The 6,197-nt window shown below is 51.2% G+C and overlaps 1 protein-coding gene across 4 annotated transcripts in view; it reads left to right on the top strand.

The window, feature by feature from the left end:
* The first annotated feature begins 1,389 nt into the window (after positions 1-1,389).
* SHOC2 (SHOC2 leucine rich repeat scaffold protein) overlaps positions 1,390-6,197 on the top strand; it is a 70,699-nt gene continuing 65,891 nt past the window's right edge. The window contains exon 1 of one of the 4 annotated variants that reach the window (XM_030030626.2): positions 1,390-1,497. The gene's annotated coding sequence lies outside the window, so the exon portion shown is untranslated. Of the gene's footprint in view, positions 1,581-2,003; positions 2,557-6,197 lie in introns of those variants that run through there. The other 3 variants (XM_030030625.2, XM_030030628.2, XM_030030627.2) reach the window with 3 other exon arrangements.

The following is a 6,197-nucleotide window of genomic DNA, read 5'->3' as shown; positions in this document are numbered from 1 at the left end:
ACATTGAACTGTCTGGTCTGCCAAAGAATCACACAAAGGAAAGTGGCAGAACCCAGATAATCAAATATGAATAGCCTCGTTTCACTGAAACTAGCCTCGATGGCTGCCAAAACTTGTAAAAAACTGATGGAAATAGCGCAGATACTTAGATCTGACTATCTGATGTAGGAAATGGCTCCCAGATTTACTCATGGTTTTGATTCTGCTGAGGTGGCTGACGTTCCTTTTGAACGTGAGCCAGCGGGACCAGTCCAGACCAGCAAGTACTGAGATCAATTATTAGACTCCCACTAGCTTTAATGTGTTTTAGAAATTAGAAAGTTGAGCTACTACTGCAGTGCAGAACCCCTCTAGGCTTGAGGGGAGCTGACTGCAACTGCCTGAGAATTTAGCATTAAAAAGCTAAACCTTTCTCAGCAAAATACCGAAAGGTTTGTTATGACGGGTCGTCAAAGAAGTTGCTTTTAAATCCCATCCGAAATCAAATGATGACTGATGGCAGTTGTTCTGCCACACTTGAGCGTATTTGTCTACGCAGAGGCATGGTTGCCGCCTTCTGAATGGCTACCGCCATTTCTTGCAGCTCCCACATATTCCTTGCAAGGGCAGCTTGGTCACGCTTCGCTTGCGGTATCTCCTACGGAAAGAACAGTCGGCACATTGGTGCGAGGTTATAGTAGGTGCCAACCGGGGACGGTCCCGATTTTGTAGAAAACAGAAACACGGGAATGTCACAGCCGCCCGGTCCATCTCTTCCGTAATGTCTCAGTAGCTAAAGGTGACCTGCAGCAAGAGCTGTGCGACGCACGTACAGCACTGAGAAGAGCGACTTCGTACGGGCTCATTACACGAGAATTTCTGAATCCTGTCTGTCCTGGGGGGCAAACTCCCCAGTTAAAGAGCTGGACCGGCGGGAAGGTAGTTCCTGCTCTTGAGGTACTTCAATGAGCTGCAGTCAGCAACCGACGGAGCTATGGGCTGTCCTCCTCCCTCAGGGACATCTCGACCCAAGTTTCTGCCCGGTGTGGCGGCGGTGACACGACGGAAGGTTTCACCGGCACGCGCGGCCACGGGGGCTGCGGGTGTGAGGCGGCGCCGGGCTGGTTACCTGCTCACGCTGCCCCGCCGCCGCAGCCGTGGGCGCTGAGGGGCGGCGGCGGCGGGGCGGCCCGGGCCGCGGCCAGGCCCCGCGGGGCTTAGGGGACCCCGAGGCAAGCGGCAGAGGCAGCGGGGAGCCCTGCCTGAGGACGCCTCGCTCCCGCTCCCGCCCCGGGAAGCCGGCGCGGAGCCCCTCCGGCGCGGAGCCCCTCCGGCCCGTCCCCGCCCCGCCCCGCCCCGCCGCCTGCGCCGTCGCCAGGGGCAACCGGGCCACTTCCGCCCGCCGCCAAGATGGCGGCGGCGCCGTAACCTGGAAGCGGTCGGCCGCCCCGCGCCTCGGCGGGCCCGCCCCCGTGGTGCCGCGGGAGGTCTGTGGGCGGGGAGTCCCGTGACGGCTCGGTGCGCAGAGACGGTGGCCGGCAGGGGCGGGCGGGGAGGGGGGGGGGCCGAGCGCGCCTTCGGGAGGATGGCGGAGCCGCACGGTACGGGGCGGCCGGGCCGGGGGCCGCGGCGGGGCTGGCCGCCGCCGGGGGCGGCGGGGCGCGCTGAGGCGGCGGCTGACAGCGGGCGGGGTGGGCCTGGCGGCGGCCGGGGGCGGCGGGAGGCGGGAGGCCGCGGGCACAAAGGCGGGGAGGGCCTGGGCGGCAGGTAACCGCGCGGGGGGCGCGGCCGGGAGTGTGTGTGTGTGTGTGGGGCGGGGGGGGGGGGGGGGGGGTGGCGGTCGGCGGCGGGGCAGCCCGCCCGGGCTCCGCGCACCGGCACCCGGCGAGTGCGTGTGCCTGCCTGCCCCGGCGGGGTGCAGCCCCGCCCGGCAGCCGCGGGGCCCGGGGCAGGTGGGGCGGGCCGGTGGCCGGCCGCTGGCTGCGTGCGGCGGGGCGGGGGCGGCCCATCGCCCCGCCGGGCTCGGTGGCGGGGCTGCCCCGCTCCTCCGGGCTGCCGGGCGACGGCGTCGAGCGGGCACCGCCGCAGCGACAGCGACGACAACACCACCACCGAAAAAGAAAGGAGGAAGCTCCGTTTCACGGCCTCGCCTCTCCTCCTCCCCTCCGGCTCCCGGTACCGGGGGCCGGCAGAGAGAGGCGTGAGAGGCTTCGCGTGTGTGTAGTGGCACTGGGGCTCAGGGTAATGATTACCGGCGTTCCGGGTAATGATTACCTCTGCCTCTGCGTGCGGGAGTGCTGTCCCCCACCCTCTCGTATAGGCGTGAGGCTCTTTTCCTGTTTCACCCGATGCATTTATTGTGGCGGTTCTGATGCAGCCGGAGAGGCAGAATCTCCTTTCGAAAGTCGTCGCCTTCCTGCCTAGCCAGGTGATTTTCCCGGTGTTTAAAACGGGGAGGCGTCGCAGAGAAAGCGGTGTGACAGCTTCCCGCGTGTATTTGTGCCTGTAGAAGGTGTTTGCGCCGAGTTGCACGGATCTTTCTCTAGGAAGCGCGTTAAAAAGCTGTAGTAACCTTAGGTAAGGTGAACGGCCATGTGTGTTGACTAAAATTGCAACTGGGCGTGAGCTATACAGAAATTCAGCACAACTGTAGTGAAACTGTGTTGCTGCTTGACTCTGCCAGCTTATTCGGGAGCAAGTACGGAGATGGAATAAAAAGTGGTAACGTGTGAGAAAACAATTACAAAGTGCTGAAATTAGTACTAGTAGTTTTTAACTTGTGTATTTGAGATGGGACTATGGAAGCATACGGTTTATTCCGTTCTGCACATGTGCAGACACTTTCGAGGCAGAATATTCATGACCAGGGAGTTGTAATTGTGTGTATTGTCATTGCTGCAGTACTTGGTCAGGATTTTTTGGGACTATCAAAATAGAAATCAGGATGGGTTCAGACCTTCAGGGTCTTAATTTGCTGTTTCTTGTTCGCGTGTTTGACTTTCTACTTACTGTTTCTTCTTTTTACCTTCTAAACTGTGGTTTTTTTAGTCACTAGTCATTATTGGATGCTTCTATTTATACAATCAAGGGCTTAAAGTAGGTGGTGGTCAAATTAAGTCACACTTATTTACAGCCATATTTCAGGCATATGTTGTATGGTGATCTTGATATAATCCTAGCCTGGTTTTGGGAAAGATTTACTGTATCCTAGGAATTTGTTATTACGCTGTTGTGCATACATTTTAATTTTAGTAACACCCTTATCCTCTTAATTCCTGTCGAATGATTTGGGTTTGACTGTTTTGGTTTTCTGTGTAATTATTCTTTGCTCTGGATGAGTAAAACGGGAGATTATTTTACTAATTTGAAGCTGGATTCCTTTTAATTTAGACTAATGTTTGTCAGCATCAGGATTTCTGTACGTGTGGCAAGGCAAAACATGTACATCAGGCAAAACTAATTTTATATGTAATCTTGTCATACAGAAAGATGATGCCAGACAAAGCTCTCCTTGTGTCCACAGCCTTCCTTTGAGGAATACCGAGGAATCCTCAAAGAGGATGCTGTCTTCTGCCACGTCCCTCTATTCTGCTCTTTCTAGACATGTTAAACAATCCCCAACATTTTTTCTTAGGGGTGATGGCAAGGGTAGGGTCAATAAACAGTGCTGATCGCAAATAGCTGCCGTTCCCCGGTCTAGTTTTTCCTTTCCAGCCTGACATATCTGTAAGGCAGGAGGTGCTGGGAGGGGCGTTCCTTTGTTATGTTGACACTTAAATCGCACTGACGGGTGTATTCTCCTCCAGGAATTTTGTGTGATTGAAGGGATTCCTTCAGACGACGAGTATTTTCTCCAGCTGTCTTTCTGCACTCTTAGCCTATGTACAGAAATTAATTGCTCGGAAGATCTCTGTGCGTGTGTGCCTTTTAGGAAACCCTTGGATTGATTGTTACTTGGCTGTGGCTTTCTAGAAAAGAATGTTTCTGCTGAAGCGGTGTGTGTGTGGCGGTCCTGGCTTGTCACCGTGCGAGCTGGCTGCTGCTGACCTGTATACGGCACCCATGAAATAGGTGGATGTATGTGCTTGCGTGTGTGTGTGGTGCTCATGCATGTTAATTGAATTAAGGCAGTAAAAGTATCTTCTGCTTGTTGTGAATGAGAAGGATCGCACTTTGTGATGCCTTCTTGGCAAGGCTGAGGAAGCCCTGCGAATAACCCAGCTCTTTTTCGGGAAGGTTTAATATGATGATAAGGAAATAAAACTGCATTAAGAGATCTCAGATGTTCCAAAATACTGTCGTGGAGGATTTGGGTGGGCGCTAAGAAGGAGCCGTTTCTCTCCAGCAGCAGGTTTTCCTTCGTGTCTGAAGAAAGACGAAAACTTGTGTGCGTAGAGGGAGGGGAAGGCAGCACTTGCCCCTTCCCCTCACCCGCCGCAGCCCCCCCGGGATGGCTCACCCCCGATGCCCACCTCGCCCCTGCCCTCCTCGGCGGGTGGGTTTCGGCTGGCTCTGCGCCTTGCCCGGCTGCAGGGTCGCTCCCGGCCCGCAGCCGGTAACGTGTTTCTGTGTCCAGCCTGCCGTGCCCTCTCGCACCGCTTGGCTAGCGGCATTTCCCACCCAAAATGCTTCGAGGCTCGTTGCTTTTAATTTTTGTTTTTTTTTTTTTTTTTTTTTTTTTTTGTGCGGCAGCTTTGTGGATGCTCTTTTAATTGAAGCGAGGCTTGCTTTCCTTTCTGTCGTTGTAATACCTTGTATTTATTTTTACTGCATGCAACTGCATCTCAGAGGAGATATTTCTGTCTCTTTCTGGTGGGTTTGGGTGTGTGTGTGCGTGCGTGTGTGTGAGAGGGCTGGGGAGGACACAGTAGGGAAGATTAAACAGCCAGTTGTAACTAGATTGTACAGATAAAAAAACCCCTTGTTTACATTAAAATAGTACTGGCTGATATAGTCTAGTCTGTTTGATACAGTAGTCTCGCTATGTTACAAAATGTACTGGGATAAAATGTAACAGGTTGTATAATAAGCAGGTAATGTTTGCGGTACTAGCCATTGACCTTAATTTGCTTGTTTTTTGCTGCACTGCTTGAGCTTGAAATGTACTATTAAATTTGGGCATTCTCTGACACCAAATTTGGTTCAATAAAGGCATTTTCAGTATAGCAAAACAATGGTCTCTGGATAAAAAGGGAATTTGAATAACTAAGAATTTTTCTGTCATTAACCTCTAGGTAATGGATATATTCTGTATGGAAATTATGCAGTGTTTATAATTTCTTTTAAAAAAGTAATTTTGTACCACGTAGTTAATTTTAGACTTTTAAGATCGTTGCAGTTTAAGAAGTACTTTATCTGTATTGCTCTACAAGAGAAATACATGAGAGAACAGAGCCTATCATATAATTGTAGACATGCTGATTGGCCTGAGAATATGTTAAGAGGTTGTGAATTGGTGTAGATAAATACTAGGATGCATGGTCAAAGAACTTATTAAAACAATCTGGCATGCCTATATACTTGGTTCTTTTAGTATTTTTTTACCGTTAAGGTGTACATGTAAAAAACAAAGAAAAAAGGAAAGACTTGAATGTATTTATTTGCTTTTTGATTTCTCAAAGGAAGCGTAGTCGGTGTTCTCAGAGTGGATGTACATTAGATCCTAATTTGCATGTCTGCCTCCCTTTTTGTTACAAAAAGTGCTGGAGAATATTTTTTGCCACAGGAAAGTGTGTAGATGTTTTTTAATTTATTATTTTTTAGCATAGTTGAAAGTTTGCTACTTGTCTGTTAGTGGTGGTGGGGTTTTGCAGAGAGGAGCAGCCCTGGGGAGGCGAGCTGTGCTCCAGCCCAGTTGTTCATCTTGAGAAACGTGCGACTGGTGCTCGCAGTAAATTGGTTGTAGCTTGCTCTTACCTTTGCCATGCTAATCCTCTATGTGCTTTTGTGTCTTAAAATGCTTCATATTCTACGTATGAGCAAGATATATGGGGCAGACAGCATTTCCATGGAGCCCTGTTGATCCCATAGATATTGTATCCGGTTCAGTGGACCTGCCTACCCTGTAGTCGGAGGCTTTTTGTTATGCATGCATCCTAATTGTTCTTTCTGTTGGCATTGTACATAGACTGAAGGGGCTGTGCACCAATGCAAATAGCCTTTCTAATACCTTATGCATTTGCATTATAATGGCTGCATAAATATTGCAGCACATCTCA

This window comes from Aquila chrysaetos, chromosome 11, assembly GCF_900496995.4.
Source record: "Aquila chrysaetos chrysaetos chromosome 11, bAquChr1.4, whole genome shotgun sequence".
Lineage (NCBI taxonomy): Eukaryota > Metazoa > Chordata > Aves > Accipitriformes > Accipitridae > Aquila > Aquila chrysaetos.
This window is presented reverse-complemented; position numbering and strand designations above follow the sequence as displayed.